Raw genomic sequence first — 26,218 nt, 5'->3', positions numbered from 1 at the left:
CTTTCTTGACTTCTTTCCATTTATACTGGCATAATTGACCTCAAACTCTGACCTAGAAAGTGCAAATAAAATAGATAAATGATAAAAGGATCAAAAGGGAGTAGAATGAGTATAGCAAGAAATAGGTATAACAGGAAAAGCAGCTAACAGGAAGATGCAAGATAAAATAGTCCATTTTTACATACCCCTTCTAGCTGATTTTCCCGCTAGATCCCTCTTTGTGCTTCTGATGTGTAAAATACATTCATTTTACATATCCACTGAATACCAAATTGGTGCAGGTTACATTATATCATCACTAAGTTACAGCCATTTTCCAGCCCACTTACACTCTACATGTAACTTGAGTCACCAATCAATTTATCCCAGACTCTTCCGTGGGATATCCAGACACTTCCAGGGGAGTGGTGCCAGCTTACCCCAGAGATAAATTTATCTCAATATATGGATGGATGATGGATCCATAAGAAAATCTATCAGCACCCTCCTGTCTGTCATTTAAGGCCTGGTCCAAAGCCCACGAGAGTCAGCGGAAAGCCTCAAATTAACTCCAATGCACTTTAGATCAGACTCAATCCATATAAATGCCAACAGGGAAAAAAAAGAAAAGAAAAGAAAAGCTAAAATACATGAGTATTTTATGAAACTCTCATGACAAAGTCGAATTGAGTCAGATACAACTGAATTCCAGACATCCCCACTACTTTATCTCCAATATCCAACATTTAGGGAAAGAAATTTTACCTTAGAAAGTTACACGTTGCGCGGTACTGTTCATGTAGTAAATCTGCAAGAATACAATCAAAATCTTACAATAAAAGAGAGAGAAATGTGCATCTGAACACAAGCTACAATTGGAAACAAAGTATCAGTATCCATTAAACTAGATACAAACTGATGACAAGTTTTGGAAAGTCTTAATTAACAAATAATTTTCTTGTGTTTGAAGATCTTGATTTTGCAGAAGGTTATGTCTATACAAGGGGAGTGCTTTACCAGTATAGGAACACCAGTATACTTCACCAGCAAAGCCTCCTATTGTGGACATAGCTCTACAGGCAAAGCTGTATTTTGCACCAATATAATAGAACCATCCCACACACATGCAACACACACTGTGTACCAGTAAAAGCACAATTTGGCCTAAATGCATCAATACTACAGACTTCTGCCAGCACAGCTATGTCAGTCTGGATCACCTCTCGGCATCCCTGACCCACACCGCTGTGCTGACTGATGTCTGTAGTGTACACCTAGCTGTAGGGCAAGAATTTTAAAAATACAGTTATGAGCTGTGTGAAACCTTGTTATAGGTTGGCGTTAAGATCTTGTTCATAGTGACATGTGAATATGATCCTCATTTAAGATAGTTTTCAGAATAGCAGCCACGTGGTCGCCATGCTCTAATAAATTTGTTAGTCTCTGAGGTGCCACAAGTCCTCCTTTTCTATTTAAGATAGTTGTAAGATACAGTTACGGGGCTATACCTAAAACAAAGCCTAATAGAGTCCGCCAGAAACTAGCTCCAGGTGGGCGGAGGGTCTAACTGGTTATTTCGACTAGGTGGGTGGGTGTATGGGAGAGCACACAAAAACTTAGGTGAGGACAGAGAAAAACAGAGACAGAGGTACAGGCAAAAAGTGAGAAAGCCAAACAGCAACCTGTAAGCATAGTATGTCCCTGGAAAAAGTGAGGAGGAGAGTTTTTCAGCCTGTTGGCTAAAGGGGTTTGGGGCTGTAAACAAAAAAAGTCTCCTTTTGTTCTTGGTTCCTTCTGTGTTCAGAAACACAGGAGTTTGTACTTTTTTGGTAAACAAAAAAAACTGCATTCCAGAAATACCTATCACTAATTTCTACTCCCAACTAGAACATCCCCAAGGCCCCAAAATATACTAGCCACTTGGGTTGAAAAAAGGGCAACAGTGTTTAGGCACCTAAAGATGCAGTTAAAAAGAACAAGAAGTCTGGTGGCACCCTAAAGACTAACAGGAGTCCTAACGGGATTTTCAAAATCACCTATCTGCATTTTTAGGCACCTAAATACCTTAAAAAATCTGGCCGAGGCACATGGTTAACATCCCAACTTCAACAGTACTATTCAGAGTGGACAAAAATAATCATATGCCTAAATCTTAGCACGATCAATCTAAAAAGCCAGAGCACACACCATAAGGACAAGATAAGACATACGCTTTTTTATGCTGTACCTACATTGCCAGTTTTCAGTATGCTGAAGACTTTTTTTTATTGACAATGCATAATTGCATCATGAATGGTGACAAAAGGAAGCTGAAGATTTAGGCAACTCAGTAAGAGACTGCTGGGACTTTTAGCATCTGGGGGGAAATGAAAGGCAATATGGGATTGTGGGATAATTACATTAGATGTATATTTCTGTTTAAATCACTGGAAGTGAAACACAATATGAGAGAGACTAGGTAGATAGAGATAATATCTTGTATTGGACCAACTTCTGTTGGTAGAAGGTACAATCTTTCGAGCTACACAGAGAAGCAGAGCTCTGTGTAGCTTGAAAGCTTGCACCTTTCACCAACAGAAGTTGGTCCAACAAAAGAATTACCACACCCACCTTGTCTCTTTCATATCCTGGGACCATCACAGTTGCAACACTCATTGCTACAAACAGACAGACAAAACTGACATTTAAGTATAATTATTTTGTTCCAGAATTCAACCATTGAGATGAATGGGGCAGTTCACACCTCTTAGGCTTTTATTGTAGACTGTCTTCAGATTCACAAATACAGTATTGATTCAGTTTACACACTTCACATTTTCAAGGTGCTAGAAAGTTTTTGAAAACAAATGAAAAAACTTAGGGGATTTTTAACCACAAGTCTGCTGAAAAAGGTAGCCAACACGTGTTCTGCAGCTGCATAATACATAGGGTCATACATAAGTGAAGATATATATTTGACCTTTCTGTGCATCTCATGGTGCATTTTGCATTATATGTCCATTTAGATTAAACACTCCTCAGGAAGAATTGTCTCTTGTTCAGCAGTCAGTGCTTAACAATAACAAACAATATAAATACTACAGCAAAGGAAATCTCAGTAAAACCTCTTAGAACCACATTTGTTAAGTGTACATATTTTTTTTAAATCCTATGGAATGCAAAGAGTCAATTACCTGTGGTAGAATGAAAAAATGCATTATTGTAACATACAGTTCTTATATGATGCTTTACATTTTCAAATGCTGTATAAACATTAAGATCCCCAGACTCCCCTAAATCCAAGGGTCTGGAAATGACATGAGTCTGCACTCAAACTTTTCTCTTCATTCTTCTACTGGGGCCATGGGAGGTTGCACTTCTGCAGAAACGACAAAGGGAGTGGTTCACACATCTAATGAGATCTCGAGAGAGCTTCCAGAGGACTCTGTCATCTCCTTAGATGCCCTGGCTCTTCGTTACCTGTAACCCACTGACTGCATGAATCCGATGTTGCTGTTTGACAGAGCCCAAAGTATGACTCCTTACCTCTCTTTCAGGTGTTGAGAGGATTAGAATGTGGATGGGGAACCTACTGAAGATAATGCTGATTCAATCAGCATTACTTGTGCTAGTTTGCCCATCCATGTGTTTGAAGGTGGCACAATGCAGTTGTGCATGACAACCACCTCCAAAACTTGCTCCCTCCTATTTCATCCCCCACCCACAGAGCCTACATTCTGCTAAATGGCTTACATGGGGTTGTGAGAAAGAGAGCATGTTACGGAGCTAACAGCCCCACTATTGCACCCGGTCAAATTCACCTTTGCTTACATAGAGGGACAGGAGCATTGGATCTTAACTAATTCATCCTCCAACCTTAATGAAGTAGGGAAATATTATTTCCATTTTACAGATGATGAAATGGGCACAGAGAGGTTAAGTGATTTGTCTAAGAAACAGGAAATCAGCGTTAGGGCCATGGCTAGAATTTGGTTCCCTGCCCCTTGCTTGGTCCACAAAAAAAAAGGTGCTTCTCATTACCGCTTCATTCATAACAGCAATCCTGTGCAAGCTTTTATCTTTAACATACAGTTACACTGAGCCCTGACTAGCATAACACAAGGGAAACCCACAAATAGTTAGATTGACAACATTTCCCTTAATATCCTTTGTATCAAATACATTTAAATGAGAAATGTGGTCTATGCAAAAGAATAAAGGTTCATCTACATACAAAGGGGATCCCAAACAAATAAAATGGTTTTAATTAACAAATTTATTTATGTCAGTTCAAGTGTGTGTGTGGACACACTTATTCTGGAATAAGATCACCCTTTTCAATTTACATTATGTCATTTTTGTAAATTTTATTCTGGAATATGGCTGTCCACACACAGACTTGCACCAACATTACTGAAGGTTTCAGAGTAGCAGCCATGTTAATCTGTATCCGCAAAAAGAAAAGGAGGACTTGTGGCACCTTAGAGACTAACAAATTTATTTGAGCATAAGCTCTCGTGAGCTACAGCTCACTTCATCGGATGCATTTCTGCATCCAATGAAGTGAGCTGTAGCTCACGAGAGCTTATGCTCAAATAAATTGGTTAGTCTCTAAGGTGCCACAAGTCCTCCTTTTCTTATAGCTGAAGGTGTGAATTAAAACATGATTTGGTTCCAAATTGTGCATATACTAGCCCTCCATGCTAGGAATGCCTAAACTCAAAATCTGACTCTGACTCTAGTTTTCTCTATAACCTTGGGCAAGTCATTTCATCTTTGTCTCAGCTTCTCCATCTGTACAATGGAGATAATAATTACCTGCCAAAAGGGTATTGTGAAAATTACTTAGTTTATGTAAAATGCATTGAAAATGAAAAATGCTACATTAGTACAAAATATTGGCATTATATTTAGGACAGATGCATGAGTCTGTATATTCAGACTCCATAATCCAACAAGGCCACAAAATGCAGCATTATGTCACATTGTAAGTTGTGGCCAACCATCCATTTGGCTTGTTCTTCCATTCACTAATTCACTCCTGTCATAAATATAAAGGGAAGGCTAACCACGTTTAAATCCCTCCTGGCCAGAGGAAAATATACTTTCACCTGTAAAGGGTTAAGAAGCTAAAGAGAACCTCGCTGTCACCTGACCAAAATGACCAATGAGGAGAAAAGATACTTTTAAAGCTGGAGGGAGGGGGGGAACAAAGGGTTCTCTCTGTCTGTGTTGCTTTTGCCGGGACCAGAGCAGGAATGCAGGTCAGAACCCCTGTAAACAAATCAGTGAGCAATCTAGCTAGATATGCGTTACATTCCGTTTTGTTTAAATGGCTGATAAAATAAGTTGTGCTGAATGGAATGTATATTACTGTTTTTGTGTCTTTTTGTAACTTCAGGTTTTGCATAGAGGGATTCTCTACGTTTTGAATCTGATTACCCTGTAAGGTATTTAGCATCCTGATTTTACAGAGGGGATTCTTTTACTTTTTCTTCAATTAAAATTCTTCTTTTAAGAACCTGATTGCTTTTTCATTGTTCTTAAGATCCAAGGGTTTGGGTCTGTGTTCACCTATGCAAATTGGTGAGGATTTTTATCAAGCCTTCCCCAGGAAAGGGGGTGTAGGGCTTGGGGGGATTTTGCGGGGAAAGACGTTTCCAAGCGGGCTCTTTCCCAGTTATATTTTGTTAGACGCTTGGTGGTGGCAGCAATAAAGTCCAGGGACAAAAAGGTAAAATAGTTTGTACCTTGGGGAAGTTTTAACCTAAGTTGGTAAAAATAAGCTGAGAGGGGTTTTTCATGCAGGTCCTCTCATCTGTACCCTAGAGTTCAGAGTGGGGAAGGAACCTTGACAGCTCCTTTTTCAAAAACAACAACCAGTCCTAGAGGTGAAAATACTATACACTGTAATTAAACAAAACCCAAAACCCAAAACTAAATCTTTGACTTAAGTCAAAGTGGAAACTAAATTTTTACTTCTGTCAACCTCAGTCTGTGTGCCAGGTACTAAGGCATGCCTTTGGTAAGACAGAATTCTTTACTTTTAAAATGTGCCACAAATTCTATTAGAGAAAGCATAAATAATTAAAGTTAATGCCTGGAAACTGGCACCAGCTACCAGCATGATGACTCAACCTCTTAGAGCGCCATTCATTATATTCAGCTACAAAAGCTAGAAGTTATAAAATATGTATGAATAAATTCTATTAGTATTAACACACTACTTCCTTAAATGTTCATTCTGACCCAGGTGGTACTGATAGAGATTCTCTCCCCTCAGGCATTTTTTACTTAAAATAACCAAGATTATTGTGCTGCCTCTGGAGATTAAACAAATTACTGTCTTAAAAACGTATTACAGGACTCTCCCACTTTCCAAGGCATGAAATATAGTTAATGCGAAGTTTGCGCTATGGCATCAATTGTTACACTGATTAAGAAGTGCTGGACTTGACTGTATAGATCATCTTCATCTTTCTCCTTTAATTTTAAACATTTTGAACCAGAGTCTTCAGTCTGCTAAATTCAGTCTTATGCAGACCAAACTGAACTAAATGTGGCAAGGGATCTGCACTGAAGAATTCCCCTTTAAAGGAGGAATCTTCATAGGCACAAAAAGCTGGCAGAGGCAGCTCTGTGACTTGACTCTATTTTAGGATTTTAGCAGTATCCGAGTACTTTCCACCTAAAATCAATAGTAATTGCAAAAACTCTAGTCAACTCCATAGTGTGTCTGGCACTTCTCCTTTTTCAGGATAAAAACTCTGCTTGGGGGTAGGGATTTTGCTTTGATTTTTTTAGATTTCATTAATTTATATCTTGTTTTCGGTTGACTTCTTAGAGGAAAAAATATCCGGAAATTAATCCTTTCATGTAACTGGTCCGTATAGGTTACATAATAGGCCAAGACTTTAAGTTTTGAAAATCTGTGCCATACTTAATCACTGCTACCAAGGTTTAAAAGGACCCAGGTTTTTTTTGTTTTGAAAACAAATACATTTTGAAAACTCTCTCAAACATGCTGTCAGTTTATACATTGCAATTATTGTCCCAAACCTTCAAACCACTTCTCACCTCAGATGTCTCATAACAAATCTTTTATTAGCCCTGATCCTATCGGTTATAGCTTTTTTCCTCTGATGACAGCTGACATTTGTCTTTGTCTCTCCTATGACAGAATTGCCACAAAGATGGGTATTTAATGCAATACAAGTATTATCCCTTTGTTAATACATCTATGACTCAGAGGTTGTCAGTATATTTTAAATAATATGAGTCTTGTTCATGTGTATAACAGGGGTTCAAAAAAGAATGAGATAGGTCCATCGATGGCTATTAGCCAGGATGGACAGGGATGGTGTCCCTAGCCTCTGTTTGCCAGAAGCTGGGAATGAGCGACAGGGGATGGATTACCTGGTAATTACATGTTCTGTTCACTCCCTCTGGGGAACCTAGCATTGACCACTGTCGGAAGACAGGATACTGGGCTAGATGGACCATTGGTCTGACCCAGTATGGCTGTTCTTATGTACACTGTATACCAGGGATCAGCACCTTGTGGCATGTTGCCCATCAGGGAAATCCGCTGGCGGGCTGAGACGGTTTGTTTACTGTAGCATCCACAGGTTTAGCCAATCATAGCTCCCACTGACTGCGGTTCACCATTCAAGGCCAATGGGGGCTGTGGGAAGCAGCAGCCAGCACATCCCTCAGCCCACGCCACTTCCCGCAGCCCCCATTGGCCTGGAACAGCGAACCACAGCCAGTGAGAGCTGTGACAGTCCAAACGTGCGGACGCTGCAGGTAAACAAACCATCCTGGCCCGCCAGCGGATTTCTCTGATGGGCTCCATGCCACAGGTTGCTGATCCCTGCTGTATACCATGTGTTATTCTCTATACTTAAAAAAAAAAGATTCTCCAAAAAAACAAATAAAAGGCCCAAGCCTGAGAGTCACTGAGTGAACCTGCCTGCAAGTGCTGAGCACTCTCAATCCCCATCAAAAGTAATGAGTTAAAGGTGCTGAATATCTCAGTGAGGGTATTCAATGCCTCATCGGATCAGGCCCAAAATGAGTTGCAGGAGGGAGGGAGGGAAATTTCTCTTCTGCGAGCACTCCCACTTTTATAAAACCATACAAACAACTCTTCTTACAGCTAATAACATAATTAAAGTCATATGCCTATATTGTGCACAACCATTCATTCTTTTGGTAACCACAGCAAAAGCCTTGCATCCCACTTAATGTTAAGTAATTTTAATAAAATTATGTTTACCATAACTCAGTCTTTGGATCCAAGTACCTTACCACAACACTTCCAGCAAAGAAGGGAACTATTTAAAGTGTGGTTACAGTCAGAAAAGTGGCTTTATAACAATGACACCTTCTTATCTTATAGTACTGGTCCCATTATATAATCATGCAACACCTGATTATTGGCAAAAATAATTTTTTTTTATTGTTTACTACTCTTAGCTGAGACATGTACCTCAAAATAGCACCCTATAATCCCCATGTTCATCATTCATATATGGTTGTGATATTTCATAGAAAGCATGCCATGTAAGATATCGTATGAAAGTTCACAATCTGCTGAAACCTGTTGTTCTGTACAAATATGTATATCATCATTAGTGTGTGTGAAGTTATGAGATTTTGCTGTATGGTTGTTACTGAAATATGTTATAAATTTGCTAGTGACATACAATGAAGGCAAACAACTCCCAGGAGAGTGCTCAACGACCATTAATCAGCAGGAGAGTTGTAATCAAGGGATTTGCAATTCAATGAGGACTGCCCAAGCACCACATAACAGGGACTACTGAACTCTATGATTCAGTTGCACAAGATCACACCAGGGGGATTGTTCAACCCTGTGACTAAGCAAAGCTCACCAAGACATGCCTGGGCTAGTGTTTTCTAGGCATACGGACTAAGGATATAATATAGGGGACAGTGGCATCATGCTTTTTCCTTTCTCCTCCCCTACCTAGGCTAGAAGCAACAAGAATGCTGGGAAAACAGAAAACTTCAATTGAGGAGACTGGTCCAGGCTAAGGGAGAAGCCTGTGTATTAAGAACTATAATATCCAGTGGGCTGAGAAAATTGCTTGATCTAAATACTGTCTAGTGTAATAAGTGTGACAAAGCTCTGTCCTTGCCTCTGTGGGTCCCGCATTTCCTGGCAGATTTCGCTTGCCTCAGAGGCTCACTGTGACCCTGCACGTAACCCTTCTTTCTCTAGAGACAAGGGTCACAGTCTACTGAGCCATTTTCATCATAAGCCAGTGAGGGAGGTGAGGAGAAGTTATCCTTCCTTGCACAGTCTCTGTTGTCTCTCAGTCTCAGTGATTAATCAGGGGGCAAAGGTCGGGGGTGGGGGGAGCCTGGGCCTACCCTCTACTCCGGGCTCCAGCCCAGGGACCCTAATAGTATCAGCTATGGTAGCTGACCTTTTAGAAACATGACATGTACAATTCCCTGGGCTACTTCCCCCACAGCAGCCCTCACTTCCTCAAGCTCCACTTCACCCTTACCTCAGGGCCTCCTTCCTTGTGCCTGATATGGTGTGTACTACTCAGCCTCTCCAACAGCACAACTTCCTCCCACAGCTCCTGACATGCACACCCACCTGACTAACTGGGAGGCTTTTACTAGTTTCAGCCAGCCCCTGATTGGCTTCAGGTGTCCCAATCAACATAGCATTCTCCCTGCCTTCTGGAAAGTTCTTAATTGGCCCCAGGTGTCTTAATTGACCTGGAGCAGCTTCCATTTCACTTAACCTGGTACCAGGGATTTGTTTAGCCTGGAGCTAATATATCTCCCACTACTTTTCTATAGCCATCTGGCCTTGTCCTGTCACATAAGACATAAGATTTAGATTGTGCGCGTATCTTTTTTCTTTTAATGTCTATCTCTGACCTTTTATGCCTACCACTTATAATCACTTAAAATCTATCTTTCTGTAGTTAATAAATCTGTTTTATATTTTACCTAAAAGGGTGTATTTTCCTTGAAGTGCTTGGGAAATCTCAGCTCAGGTTACAAAAAAAGGCTAGTATATGTTCTCTCCACACTGGGGGAGGGGTGGACTGGGTAATAAACTTACACTGGTCAGGCTTCTGACCAGGGTAAGATGGTACAGCTCTGGGGTGTAAGGCTGGGGAGCTGCATGGTCTCCATGCAGCTAGTCCCTTCTTGTCCGTCTTCCTGGGCCTAGCTGTCCCATCCACCAAATGGCTCATCTACGTAGCAAGGTGTCTTAGGACATGTCTACATTGCAATTAAAAACCCATGTCAGCTGACTCAGGCTCCCGGAGCTCAGGGTAAGGGACTGTTTAATTGTACTTTAGACATTCAGGCTCAGGCTGGAGCCCAGGCTCTGGGACACCTCAGGCTCTTGGCTGGAATCAAGGCTTCCCTTGTCAAGCAAGTAGCAGAGCTCTGCTCTCCTTCCTGGACATTTTTTGCAAGTAGTGGTGGGGTGAGGTCAGCTGGGCTCACAAGTTCTCTTCAACCCCTTGATGCCAGTGTGGGGCCTATCCGGCCCATCACAGGTGACCTATGTGAAATGAGTTGGTGAACACAGTCCATTTATTAGTCGACAATATCAACAATCACAAAGTTATAACTACACTAATTGGCATCTTTGTTGGCTGTCTCAATTAGGGATGCAATTAATTTTTGCCTCATTTCAAATCCTTTTAAACGTTGAAATTCAGACTGTTTAAAGAATTACTGGGCTCATGTTTCATTTGGAACACTAAACTGAAATGACAGTTTTGATAAATGTAAATACCACAAAATCATATACATTAGCTACACAGGAGTTACAGCTAAAATACAGGATGAAATCCTCTGAATTTATTTCAAGTCATGGAAATCTAAGCAAAATATTCAAGTACACTATACAGTGTAAAATCCCTCTTTCACACAGGAACAGATGCAACTGCACTATAAATTAAGGGTAATATTTTCTAAAGCACCTGCATGATTAAGAAGCATAAGTCCCACTTTCACGTCCCACTTAGGCACTTGAGGCCACATTTTCAAAGGTATATAGGTACCTAAAGATGCAAAATAACAATACCATAACTCCTTACAAAGTGCTTTGCATCATTAGATTGCACAGCACTTTACAAAGGAGATCAGTAAGATTAACCCTATTTTACAGATGGGGAAACTGAGTCAGGCAGAGGTGAATTGACTCTGCCATGGTCACACAGCAGGTGAGTGTCAGACCTGGGAATAAAACCCAACCCTTGAGAGTCCCAAGCCAGTGCTCTAGCCACTGTTCCACACAGTGGTACCTAAACTGCATAGTAGCCAGGAAAAAATACATAATATTGACATAAATAGTTCTCTGATTCTGCTATCATTCAAATAACAGAATTGTCTGATATATTATCTATGGGCTGTAGTACATTACTTAACTACAGTGGAGCTATTTTTCATACACACTTTGGGACAGATCCAACTTCCATTAAAGTTAGGGGGAAAAGGGTCCCATCTATTTCAATGGGGCAGGGGGCTTCAGGACAGTCATCTACAACATATTATTACTACTAAAAATCACATATATTGCACAGTCAAATTACATTAAATGTAAAACAGAACAAAATGAAAACAAGACAAAACAAGAAAAAAAATACCCACTTCCTCATCCCCGTCCACACTCCATATTTATTTAACTAGATTCTGACATGTTCATCTGACCCATTTTCAACAAACATGACTGTGTTGCATACTACAGCATTTCCTCCAGCCTAATGGTACATCAGCTATGTTTGCTGCATCCTCTTGCTTTTGTATTTCACTTGCCTTCTAGGCAACTGAAACAGCAACAATTGTACACAAATCAATCTGAGGTGGTATATGGGAAAAAAGGTGGCTACATATGAGAAGGTAGTCATATCTTTATGTTGACAAAATGAACAACAGAGGCAAGACTTGAAGCCAGTTCTAACCAAAGTTGGAATACTATTTATAGCTGTCTGGACTGAGTTACTGGCTGAGAAATCTTTGGATGATCAGACATACTTGAACTTCTCCACATGGAGTTAGTGCCATATGACCCATATGGACAAGAGAATTCTTAGCAGTATGGAGGTTGGCCCACAGCACTGATCACCACACTCTGGTGGAATATTTGGAGTGGGAAAGTCCAGCATCAATGCAATTGTTTTTAGATTTACAGTATACAATAAGGCCTGTTGACTACATGATCACCATTGCTAAAGTACTGGAGAAGTCTATGGTTTTTGTTTCCGCTCTACTGTTTATTTGCAGTTCCAGAGGTGATAAAATGAAAGCATTTAAGAAGAGCCTCCCTCACTTTGCCTCTCTAAGTCCCAAGAGCTGACAAGGCTTTTAAAGTATCTTTTTATTTCTTTACTCCATTATTCAATTCCCCTAGGTAGACTGATTCTTATGGAGTTTAATCTTCAACCTCTTGCAATATAAAACAAAACAGAGAATCAGAAGCACTGCTGAGTCAAAGATATTAATAATACATAAAAAAGGTAGATGGGCAGCTCTATATTTCTGTATGTGACTGGCAGACACAGTTTTGAAAGGAACCTGCAAAGTCAAAATATGCATAAATGACTTCACATAAGGTGAAGAGAGAGAGAAACATTCTTTTTAAATGGCTAGACTATTGTTGACGGACATGAATTTATAGACACATTAGTCATAGTGCAAAAGTGATAAACACATTATTATAAAATCCCAGATGGCATTTCCCTGGCAAAAAAAAAAAAAATACGCTGTACCCAGGCCATTCCACCTCTGACTTTAGTACAAAGCACTCTCATCTTTTGTTAAATTAGGTTCTTTAATAAACTTTATTACATCATCATATTACCATATTTTCAGTGATCACACTGTAGCCTCTATAAACTCTGAAATGGCATTTCTTGTGGGGCTGGTACAAATGAAGACACCAGTTAATGTGTTTCCATTACAAAAAATGGTGTATAAACTCCTCTTGTAACTTTAAAACTATGTCTCCATGGTGAGGAATTGCAGAGTAGCTTGAAAAAGAGCTCAGTGGCTTGGGAGAAATGATCATCATCCCAACTGGAGTATGCAGCACACAAGTTTCTTCAACCCCAAGACGGGAATAATGGGCTATTTCAGAAGTTTTTTTAAGTGTAGGGTGGAGATCCAGAGAGATAGGGAAATGAACCGTCTACCCTCAGTGTAAGGTGTTCTCAGTGGCATCGTGTACGCCCCACTATTTTCAGAGTGGGGAAGAGGAATCTCTGGGCCACGGAGACTTTCTAACTAACATTTAGCCAGACAACCCAGAAACAACTCACCCTTTCTACCTTAAGGACATGGGAGGGAGGATCATTTGCATTCATTCCCATTACCCCAATTGCTATTTACAATGATCAGTCTGGGTGGACATTTTTACTCCTGTGAATGGAGCAGTCTCAAATGGCTGGGAAATGCCTGAACTAGTACAGTGGTTAGGGTGACCAGATGTCCCGATTTTATAGGGACAGTCCCGATATTTGGGGCTTTTTCTTACATAGGTGCTAATTACCCCCCACCCCCATCCTGATTTTTCACACTTACTATCTGGTCACCCAACAGAAGCATGTAACTTCTCCTGGGAGATGGGTACTTCCCCCTTTGAACCAGTATCAGTCCAGCTCCTTGACAGCTTGGGGCTAAGTAATTTGGGCTAAATAAGTATGATATCCCCAAAAAACAAATTCAAAGCAAGGAAATGCCAAGTTGTAGGAAATGCCATTCCTTAATGCTCACACAGTGTATTTCAACTGACAGTGACAGACATGCAATTTCACAAGGAACTCCCTTCTGCCTCCAAACAGGCAAGTTACATATTAATTTCCTTCACAGAGTAACAAAAAACTCTGTAATTACAACCTCAGTGACATAAGCAAATATTCACTGCTAACATATGTACGCAGGTAAAGTATGCAGTTTGTGTTATGTGTTTGTGAGGAGGTCATAATTTGTGTGCTTATCCTTGTGTGGCTGTGCAATGAAACCTATTTTAGTAGACCATGGGGAGAGAGCAACACTTATTTGAACATCCTGTCTCTCATGCTCCAGAGACACAGGACTTGCCTGACCTCACTCCAGATGAGCAAAGGTAACACACCTTCTTGAAAGCTTTAAGAGCAGTTTAACCCAGCAAGTACAAAACAGATATATGGAAAACTGAGGTTTGTATGAAACTCTAAAGAGAGACTGTGGATACAGATTAGACACTGCAAATTAAAGCTGCAGCATCCCCTAGCTTGAAGTGGATTTCATTATAGACAGGGTTTACGGATTGGTTCAATGGCTCTCAGCACCCCCACTATACAAATTGTTCCAGCAGGCTGGTGATGACTGTCTTCCAGAACAACAAAATATCCATTTTCAAAAGCAGCCCTATCATACTGAAGCACATTTCTAAAAAGAGAATGAAACTAGTGGCAGTGGAAAACAACAATTGTTCTGCTTCGAAGTGAACAAACAACAGCAGTGGATAAAATGCTAATTCCCTTCATGAATAAAATGAAAAGTGCTAGCAAAAGAAATACTGTTGTATTGACATAAACAAATGGTATAAAAGCTAACATTGGGGAAAGGAGGAAGCCTTCCAGATGCAAAAATATGAACAATTTTTTTTTCATATAGGAAACTAAATCATTGTGCCTGTAAAATGCTGCTAAAACTAATTGAAAATCTTCACTGATGAGCATGTAACAACACTGTTTGGGGCACTACATATACATAACATACATAACCAACTGTTTGAATGTTTCCATTAGCACACAGTTATCATTCTTTGTAAAAAAAGGTCATTGGATTAATAGAGCTCTCTCTTTCCTTTTCTATTTTACAAATAATACAATGAATATGATATTCAAAAAGAGAAAACCACATCCAGGGCATGATTTTATTTATGGTGTATTTTTGCAGTATCGCAATACTATTTTATTACATTAACCATTCTCACAATTGTTGCAGGTAATCAGATTCCTAGGGCTTCTGTTGAGTTTTTAAAAAATAAAAATGATCACATTAAACTAATAAGATCTTAGAGTGCTAAAACAGTCAGGATATTTCCTCTAACATTTTCAAATTGAAATGCATCTCACTTGCATAGCTCTACTATTATTAGGAGCAGGAGAATATCAGCCTGATTTATCTTGGCAAATATCAAGTACGGATTTTTACATAATAAGTATTGACAAAGGTGTCTGGAAAAAAAAAACTAACCTTTTTACACACATCCAGAACCATTATTTGCTTCCATTAGAGTAAACCACCACATCATGGTCTTTCTTTTCTCTCTGCTCTTTTTCCAGGCCATACTGGTAACCACACCAACACCCAAAAGCACTTTAGGGCTAGAGTCCAATGCCACAAAGCTTCCTACAGATAATTTATAATGTTCCAGAACAGCCAATGAGTTCCCCTATTCCCCCACCCTCAGGAGAGGCAAATCAAGGCTGTTACTCAAAGTTCCCTAGAGAGGGACTAAGCAATAAACTCTACAACCTGGCACATCAAGATAGATAAACTATTGTCATCATTACATCAGGAATTCATGGCCTAAACAGCTTTAGAAAGCCACGAAGAGACTTCTAGCATTAGGCGATCACCCTGCGAATTAAGACTTACTGCCTCATGAGAGGTTTCAGAGCAACAGTCGTGTTAGTCTGTATTTGCAAAAAGAAAAGGAGTACTTGTGGCACCTTAGATGAAGTGAGCTGTAGCTCACGAAAGCTTATGCTCAAATAAATTGGTTAGTCTCTAAGGTGCCACAAGTACTCCTTTTCTTTTTGCCTCATGAGATTTACCTTGTCAATATTTTTAAAATAAAAAGAGACCCAGAACCAGCAATAAAAATTGTTCTTTATTTATAATTCATCTCCCAAAAACACTGAAAAACTTAAGTTTCGGCCCTAGAGACTTATATGCCAAATTGTGATACAGCTGCCAATACAAATGTGATCAGATGGTTTTTCTCCTATAACATTAGCAGTTCATGCACCACTACATCGTATTGTAGATATGAGTCTCAGAGGGGTTCTAACTGAAAATATAAAGAAACTACTGTAACAAGCCACACTATATATTTCCTAAAAAATAATACTTTGTAGCAGCTTACCTCAGGTGCCTTTTTTCTTCATCACAATACTTTGGCTCCTGGAACGCTGTATCTGCATTATTTTTAACATCTAACGGTATCATTTTAAACTAGCCTAATACTGTTGATTATACATTCAGAGTTCATTCCTTGTAAAGAATTTGCACAACAATTTACTAATGAAATTAAATATCAGAACATTAATTGTTCAGAGATTAATTTTTAAATGGCCATTTTTGTCTTCAAAGATGTGAAATGTATTAAAAAGTATTTTAGGAGAGAATAAATTCAATTAAAGAAACCACTTATTTTGCCATTCATTTTTTTCCCCCCAAGTACCTCTTTGTTTATCACTAGAAGTTCCACATCGGATTTACATATAATGGAAGTAGATCGGTTTGTATTAGTCAGAAGACAGATTTCCTGCAAAACAAAAACAAGAAGCATAATTCTTCTTTCAGCTGTACAGTTTACTTTTATAATAAAAAACTTAAGATTGCATAGAGGATTGTACAACTTTTAATTAAAGGTATAAAGATAAATTAATAATAGTACACTGGGTAAGCACCCAGTCCTACAAGGAACTAAGTTCTATCTACTTCCATTGACTGTAATATATTGCTTTATCCTAACTGCCCCTTGCAATTAATATCAAACGCACTCTGCTCAAGGACACATTTTAAAAAGCTTGAAAATTCTAAAGTAAATGTTGGGAAAATAAAATTATTGCAGATAAAGAAATCAGAGGGCTTTCTAAATGTAAACTACCTTCTAAATGGGCATCTAATTTCAAAGGGCCAAATGCTGCCTTCTGTGGAAGATGCACACTTGTACTTTGGGGCAAAATCCAGCCTAATATTTTTAGGGTGCAAAACTAAAGAGAGTTACCACCATTTGTATTGTATGAGGAACAAACACCTTTAAAATGAAAATAGATTTAATCACACAGGTTCATTTTCCTTTAATCCCGTTAGGCAGGAAGTATGAGACAAGAACTCTCTCATAGCAGCATGTTGCATTGCTACTAGACAATCTATTGGGCCCATCAAATTAATTTTTTATTAACAAATGTCTAAGGGCCTGATTGACCCTTCCTGAAGGAAGAGGCTAAAGAGAAGGAAGGTAATCTATATAAGATTTCTTCCAAACATTCCTACAGGCTGTCACTGGAGACCAGAAACAGCATGTCTCCCTTCCCTCTGCCCCATAGAAACAAACAAAACATGAAAGCCTGGATCAATTAGAATGTACTGTGGTGTGCAGTCACAGAAAGATCATAGGACCTGGAGCCAAGTTCTCTCTTCTGCCCACCTCCTCGTCCATGCCCCACATCTGCTCCAACTTGCCCCTTTTTCCTGCACAGATCCCAGGATTCATGGAACACTTCACCTTAGGAGGAATTTTTACCACATTATTTTTAATTTCGTAAATGTTATTAAAAACTTAACAAAAGAGACTAAGGTAATTAGGTATCCAGGTTCTACTGACTTTCCTTTTGTGTCTTTGGAAATATCCCCTTTAAACATTTTAAAGCATATTTTCATTCAAATAATATTAAACTTTTAAATGAAAATATTTACCCCTACGAAGTCTCCTTCTTCAGCTTCACATAATATTTCAGAGGTGAAAGTTTGGTCTTTGAAATTTGCATCACCCCCTATGACTTTTAGTTTTCCAGATAGTATTAAGTAACATTCACTTGGAACATGTCCTTGCCTTATAACTATGGTTCCAGCTTCACACCTAGAAAGAGAATTAAAATCCCAAAAGGTAAAAGTTATGTAATGTTGACAATAAACAATGACTACAATATGCAAAATGTAAACAGAAAGATACAGACATCAGAACGTATCCTAGTAGACTGGATGAAAATTATACCATAATTAACATGACACACTGAAAAAAGTATAACCGCTAATAACAGACTAACTTGATATTATGTCAGGAGGAGAACAAAGCTGTAGAACCACAGCTGGTACATACACTTAATCTGCACCTGCTATTACCATGACTGCATAAATATCATGAGTGTGCAAGTACTGAAATGCAAATTTGAGTGCACTTTTCCTGCAACTGCATTCCTAAGTGCATCTGTCATGCATGTAAATTAAACACAGAAATGGTATATACTTTTGCACATAAACTGTGCACACAGCATTCTAAAAGTCTAAGCCTTTGATGCCAACATACTTATCAGCAAGGATCCCTGCTAAACCTTAGAGGAATTCTATCAGAGTAGTTACAACACATGATTTAGCCTGTGTTGAGACCCATCCAATTTAAAGTTTTCCCCTTCAGAAATCTCACCATGTATTTATTTTGTAAAAAGGATCCTTCTAGTATTAGATATACAGTTTATTGGTACATTAATTTTAAATATTACATGTTTTCCATGATATGTGAAATGTAACATCAACCATTAATTAATGGTTGATTTGTTTAAGTTTCAGGATACAATAAGGATCAATCTGCAAAACAGAGAGTGGAATTCCTAAAAGATGACACAGTTACAACATAAGGTGGTGTTCTTGCACACCCATGGTAGTTACCTGTCACTATAAAATGCTTAAATCTCTGTGCATGAAAAGTGCTATTTAAGTGCCAAGTACCAAACAGTAATGACTATAATATATTACATACATGAAGGAAATCAGAAGGTCCTTCTCCTGAACCACAGAATCCACTAAATAATTATCAGGACAGCTACTCTTTACCGTCAACTACCTAACTTTTCAGACTACTATCACCAAAGCTCAGACTCTAATGCAGTGGGTTCCCAACCTATTTACCATTGTGGGCCGCTTCCAATACTACCTGTATGGCCCCAAGAATGTCACATGGGCTGCAGCTGTGTGCTGATTGGGCCGCAGGTGGAGAACCACTGCCTAATGTATTCAGCTGTGAAGAGCTTCCATCCTAGTTCACTGGACAAAAACATAACTAAACCCAGAATCTGAGCTGATGTCACCCATAACAAAATAACACAGTGGAACAAAGCTACTCGCCAGCCTACTTTGTCAAAACATTTGCTGCACTAACAGAGACCTGAAAGCAGTCAGGGAGTCAGGGAAAACTGAATTCTATTCCCAGCTGTAGCAGACTTTTTCTATGTGAAATGAGGTGAATCACTTCACCTGTTTTTGCCCTAATTTTCTCATCTGTCCAATGGAGACATTAGTTACCCACTACATAGACTTGTGGTGAGGCTAAATGCACGATGCTAAGGCAACTTTACACCATCCCCACCAAGGAAAGTGGTCTTAAAGTGGGTGTACTGTTTAAGGCCCCTTTACATTGGCACAGCAGCATAAAATAGCCTTAGTGAAATGAGAATAAGACCCATTAATGTTAATAAGGCACTTTGGGATGTTAGGTTGGAAAGTGCTATATAAGCACAATATATCACTTATTATGATGCAATGGTAGGTATGACATAGGTAAGGCTGACTTACAAAGCTCAATTTTAACAGAAGCTTTACATTATTTTGTAAAAATCTCATTGAAATGGCAAAAAAAAAATAAAGCATAGAATATAAACTGAGTTCTATCTGGATTTTTTCATGGTGGTTTGATGAAAAATGAATTGACACAGAACAAATAAGAGCAGTTCCAAATCACCTCTTCTGGTGATTTTTTTGGTCATTGATTGTCTCACTTTCTTTGTACTCCTTTTGCACTTTAAGACACTCTGAGACTTGTCCTTTGGCATCATTGTGGCTTCTTGTGTGCTGAATCATGGAGTATGTTATACATGGGTAGTGTTTATCTATAGAGTGTTATATACCTTTTTAGTCATAATGGAAAATATGTGCACTGAGGCAAACCCACCAATATTTAATTTGACAACAAATCTGCTGCGGGCAAATGAGAGAGAAAGACACACCCCAAATACACTTGAAGCCTAAGGAAAAGTTTCTTGAGCTGGCAAAGAGGAGACCAGGTGTTCAAAACCCACCTCTTCTAAGTGTTGTTTAAATTCCCATGCATTTTACTACCCTGATTATTGATTACAATCCCAAACCTCACTCTAAAAGACAGTTAAGGAAGAGCTAAACACTCGCCCACATTTTTAAAATAAATTAGCAAAGAGTTTATACAAGATCACTATAGGCCCAAAACTCTAACATGAGAAACCACAATCTTATCCAGTACATAACACTGCATTTTAAAGGGAGTACATCCAACTATCCTATCTCTAACCACTGTAAACCCACACTCCCTTCCAAGAGCTAGGTATAGAATCCAAGATTCCTAATAAACTAATATTTTACTTCTGACAAGTAAATAATTAAGAAAACATGTTTCAAGACCTCTCCAGGGGTTCATCTAGAGTTATGCCTACAGCTCAAATAGTAAGAGCCTACATTAGGGATCTGAATCTCTTGATCTTCAGATCAGCAATAGGATTTATGTGGGGTGAGGGAATGTTTATGAGAGTTTCACAAATTGAAAAAAACCCACTTTGAAACAGATTTTGCACTTTAACTATGATATCTTAAATTATGGCGTTAATCACCAGAATACACATTTCAGTCATTTGCTAAACATTTTACTTTTGGAACCCACTAGTCAGTGTGTGTATATGTCCTACTATGCCCAATTCATAATGGATGTAAATCTGTGACAGTTCTCTACTTGTGAGCCTCAGTCCTTAGCACACTATAAAAACTTATGCTTTTAGCTCTGGGGTTTATCATTTCAATCCCTGATGTTGGCCAAGATGTCAGCTATCAGATCTGCAGGTGTCCCTCGTTGGTATATTTAAAGGTTGAAAGTAGAACTGTTGATTAATCACAATTAACTCACACGATTAACTCAAAAAAATTAATCGCAATTTAAAAAACTTATTGTGATTAATCGCACTATTAAACAATAGAATACCAATTGAAATTTATTAAATATTTTTGAATGTTTTTCTACATTTTCAAATATATTGATTTCAATTATAACACAGAATACAACTTGTACAGTGCTCACTTTATATTACTTTTGATTACAAGTATTTGCATGGTAAAAACGATAAAAGAAACAGTATTTTTCAATTCACCTCATATAAGTACTGTAGTGCAATCTCTTTATCATGAAAGTGCAACTTACAAATGTAGGGGTTTTTTTGTTACATAACTGCACTCAAAAACAAAACATAAAACTTTAGAGCCTACAAGTCCACTCAGTCCTACTTCTTGTTCAGCTGATTGCTACGAGAAACAAGTTTGTTTACATTTACTGGAGATAATGCTGCCCACTTCTTAATTACAATGTCACCTGAAAGTGAGAACAGGCGTTCGCATGGCACCGCTGTAGCTGGCATCGCAAGATATTTACATGCCAGATGCGCTAAGGATTTATATGCCTTTTCATGCTTTGGCCATTGTTCCAGAGGTCATGTTTCTATGCTGATAATGCTCATTAAACAAATAATGTGTTAATTAAATTTGTGAAGCTTCAGAGGGGTAGCCGTGTTAGTCCGGATTTGTAAAAGCGGCAAAGAGTCCTGCGGCACCTTATAGACTAACAGACATATTGGAGCATGAGCTTTCATGGGTGAATACCCACTTCGTCGAATGCATGTGACAAAGTGGGTATTCACCCACGAAAGCTCATGCTCCAATATGTCTGTTAGTCTATAAGGTGCCACAGGACTCTTTGCTGCAATTAAATTTGTGACTCCTTGGGGGAGAATTGTATGTCTCCTGTTCTGTTTTACCTGCATTCTGCCATATATTTCATGTTATAGCAGTCTCGGATGATGACCCAACACATGTTGTTCATTTTAAGAACACTTTCACTGCAGATTTGACAAAACTCAAAGAAGGCACCAATGTGAGATTTCTAAGGATAAATACAGCAGTCGACCCAAGGTTTAAGAATCTGAAGTGGTATTCTATTATTGTTTAATAGTGTGATTAATTATTATTAATTTTTTTCATCATGCGATTAATCACAATTAATTTTTTAATCACTTGAGAGCCCCAAAATAAATGGTATTCTATTATTGTTTAACATCATGATTAATTTTTTTAATCACGCAATTAATCGCGATTACTTTTTTTAATCGCTTGACAGCCCTAGTTGAAAGGTTTGCTTCATAGTGGCAGGAAAGAGGGAGAGCAATAGGCAGATCTACTGGTGTAACATGTTGTTGCTACAGGCTATAGCAAAGCTATTTCTATGCCAACTTTATTAAATTTGGAACTGTAATGCAAAACCTCAACCCTCTTTTATATCGATTTTATCAACAGGAGTTCATCTGGATGTCACACATTCCATACAAGTGGGAAGTTATTGAGCTTTATCACTGCTGAGGTCACTGTTAAGGCTCTGAGGTAGAGTGCAAATTTGATGAAGCTGTTGTGTATCTGTTGGAGATGGAAGTAAAAGCCTTATGGAGTGCTGGAAATGTGTTAATCAACAGAGTCGTAGGCCACAGGAAGGTGGAAAGAAATGCACAAGTCACAATGCTTAGCTTATTTCCACTTTTTTAAGATTGTGGGTGGGTGGGGTATGCTCTGCCACAGCCTTAACTGTCACTAAATGTAGAGGTTGTTTGCTAATTATGCATATTCCTTTTGAACAAAACATCATGCTCCCACAACGTTTCTGATACAGGACAGCATGTAAGAAGACCATATTTATAATCTGAAAATGTACTTGCTGAAGTTGCATGGGTAGAGGGATTTGTTCTCAAATTTTAATGCTGCTCATACAAAAGAGCAGATTTCATAGCCAGGATTAATATTGTCTCGGGGGTGGGGCAAGCACAAAAGAGGTCTTAAGATATCTCTGAGTCCATGTTTCACTGTTCCATGGTATATTTCACACCAAAAGGTCCAGTTTCTGCACTGCAAGAACTTGCCTTTCCCAAAAGTCAGCTATATCCACACATCAGTGTGATGTCGAGTTTATTACAGGATACAAGAGGGCCAAGACATTGAAAGGTAAGGTGGTTTTCTGGGGGGTCAGGCAGGGGGGAGCCAGGACTTACTGCAGGAAGTGGTTAAATTGCTTGGATCCTGGAGAGATCTTTTAAATAGTTATGTCTTTATTTTTGTATTTTCTTGGGAGAAGCCTTTTGTATTAGCACACTGATGATCTTGCATTCCAACTGGATTTTTAGATCTCAGGTATGGAAGCTCTCCATTTCAGGACTGCGGTCCAAATCACCAAATACCAGAGAAGTATTATATAGCTCTGGGTGACAGGGTGCACTCACCTTGCGCTGGACGGGGAAGGGTTAACCCTACATTGTGGGTTGAGGAAGACATGCCCACGTTACTCTACTGGGAATGCTCCAGGTGCACTGGTATAAAAGGGAGCAGTTCACCTCAGTTGGGGTGGACTGCTGTGGAAGAAGGACACGTGCCAGCCACTCCAACCAGGGCTCAGTGGAAGCCTGGGACTGTAGGAGCTGGGGATGCCGCAGCCCAGGCAGACTCCAAGGCAACCCCAAAGGCCACGCTGGGTATGGAGATGCCGGAGAAAGGGCAGACCGGAGAACTTAAAGGTAACAGGGATGCCCAGACCACAGCAGCAGGGACGATGGCAGGAAGCAGCCCAGGGGAATCAGACAGCGGACAGGTGAGTGAGTCAAAGCCTTGAGTCAGTGTGTTTTTGTCGGAGCCTTTCCCTGCTGACTCAGTGGCCCACGCTATAGCCACTAACAGGGCCTTGGGCTGGGGTCCGGTGGAGAGGGAGGGCCTGGACCCCTCTGCTGAGGGTGCAACCCCTCCCCCTGTGCCCGCTAGACCTTACTGCCCCGCTCACAATGGCGAATTTATTGACCCTGGCCGCTAGGCCTTATTGTTCTGCAAAAAGGGATGAAGTTATTGACTTGGGCCACTAGGCGCCTTACTGCCCTGCAAAAAGGGGTGGATTGACTGACATTAGCCACTAGGCCTTACTGCCCAGTTGACAATGGTGAATTTATGTACTCTGGCCACTAGGCTGCACCACCCTGCTGATAAGGATGAGTGTCTGGACTCGGGTTGGGAGGGACATAGAAGTAAGGTACATATGCCCCTCCTCCCCCAAACATTCCCTAAGAGAAGCGGGAACACTCGCCCTGCACAGGACGGGGTTTCCCCCAACCCTGTCACACTCTGCTTGTCAATATTTTATTTTAATGGGGTGAGTGTTTCTGAAGTATGATCAATATTTAATTCAAAGAGTTACAGTTTTGTTGAAAAATGTGCATGTTCTGACCTCGGTTTCTGAAGGAAACAGTAGCATTCTTGTCTCTTACTTACTCTTGGTAGACTACAGCATGGCAAAGTTGGAGCTGTGTTTTATGAGGTAAACACTGAAATGTTCTGATCTTCTTCAGACATGTTTGTGTCTTGGAAAAAAAAGACAGCACACTTCAATTTAATAACAGGCTCAGATAACACACCAGAGAAATTGTAAACTACACTGTGGTCAAGTTGAGCCCCTGCGTGTGTGCCCAGGCAGAGGAAGAGGGTGGAAGAATCTTCCATTTCCTTGGCCCTCATGTAGGACCCAGGCACAACAGCAGTGCTTGAGCTCGGCAAGACTAGTATGCTGTTGGCTTCCATGGCCCTGCCCCATTTTCCACACCTGCCAGTATACAGGAGAGTGGATGATTTTCTCTCCTTACGGGTTGTAGGGTAGCCATGCTTTCCTTGCCCTCAAAACAGCACCAAGAAGCACTGGGCCTACTTCAGGTACTATGCCTCCAAAGGCTTCCACTAGAATGGCTGGCCTCCATCCCAGCTCCAGTTCAGGGTTTTGAGAGCCAAATTCTATACTCACTGGGGGCTCCAAGCACCATTACACTCAGTGGGAGACAGGAGCTGTGTGCATATATATTCAGGACCAAATTTGTGACTGAGAGGATACTGCTAACAAAGTCTTCTCAACCCCTTTAAAGTAGGGATCTTGTTCATAAGGAACAAAGGAAAATTGTACTTTTTTTTTTTGTGCATCATGCTTCTTCCAAATGCATTGGGCTCTCTCTATATTTTAAGATTTTCTCAGAACATGATGGATTCTGTGTTGTGAATGTCATGATTTAGTAATCACATTATTGTATTACTGTTACCATTTCCTTTCCTCACCCTGTCTGTCTCAGAATGTGACTCTAATCTCGAGCTTGCCTGATAGACATGGGGCCAAGTTCTGCCCCTAGTTACTCTGTATTTACACCACTAGTACCTCCACAAAAGTCAGAGCTGCTTTGCATTTACACTGCTGTAGCTGAGAGCAGAGTTTGGCCCCATGATGTTACTCCAGACATAATTAAAGGGTGCCACATGCACATATCTTAGTACAGAATTTGGCACTAAGAATGTTTGTTGCATGTCAGAAACTCACTTTCAGCAGCACAACCAGATAATCTGTCTGAATTAAAAGTTATACAGATGAAAAATATTCTAACAAATTCGCTACTTTTGGGTTTTTTTGTTTTTTACATTCTGATATCCACCAACTTATATTATGATAGATGGAATTTCTAGGATAGGACCATGCAATATACAAATTTGAAAGTTTCTAGCTAGGTCAAGTCTGGAAGAGAACCATGTAAGGGTAGATTACCAATGGATCTCTGTGACAGGGATCAGAATTCAAAAGTTCCAGTACTCAAGCAGTTATAGTTGCTGGTAATGAATCAGAGAGACGCAGAAAAGCAGCTGTAGATGGACACTTCACAGCTGGATTTTGCTGGTTAGCAGCATACTGGTAGGAGACCAAATTTAGGCACAGGGGAGAAGGTAAAGTGAGCTGATACCTCTCATATCAGGAGGGCTAAAGGAGGCAACAAGCCTCTCGACTGATTGCTGCTAGCCACACACCTGATGCTGCTGCAGCAGGATAATGCAAGTAAGAGAGGCACTATGGACATTGTCTCTCCTCTCAGTCTTTCAAGTCATGTCATAGCATGGGGAAGGAGATAAGGGAACAGGTTCATCATGCTCACCACACTGCCATTCTGCCTTGTGACAGTTTTTGAAGTACCCCATTAGTTGTGAATTTCACTGCATTGGTACCTTAAGGACAGGACCGGCTCTAGGCACCAGCAAAGCAAGCACGTGCTTGAGGCGGCACAATTCCAGGGGCGGCATCATTCCGGCCAGCCTTTTTTTTGCTTGGGCAGTTGCACTCTCGGAGCTTGGGGTGGCA

The 26,218-nt window shown here is 39.9% G+C and overlaps 1 protein-coding gene across 1 annotated transcript in view; it reads right to left on the bottom strand.

Annotated features, from left to right (window-relative positions):
- LOC144930530 (uncharacterized) overlaps positions 1-26,218 on the bottom strand; it is a 121,614-nt gene that overhangs the window by 32,854 nt on the left and 62,542 nt on the right. Inside the window, exons 3-4 of the mRNA XM_078852663.1 lie at positions 17,662-17,824; positions 16,421-16,504 (exon numbers count right to left, since the gene is read on the bottom strand). The gene's annotated coding sequence lies outside the window, so the exon portion shown is untranslated. The remainder of the gene's footprint in view (positions 1-16,420; positions 16,505-17,661; positions 17,825-26,218) is intronic.

The sequence above is a fragment of the Lepidochelys kempii genome, chromosome 4 (genome assembly GCF_965140285.1).
Source record: "Lepidochelys kempii isolate rLepKem1 chromosome 4, rLepKem1.hap1, whole genome shotgun sequence".
In the NCBI taxonomy this organism is placed as follows: domain Eukaryota; kingdom Metazoa; phylum Chordata; order Testudines; family Cheloniidae; genus Lepidochelys; species Lepidochelys kempii.
Note: the sequence above shows the minus strand (reverse complement) of the source record. Positions and strands in the feature narration are given on the sequence as shown.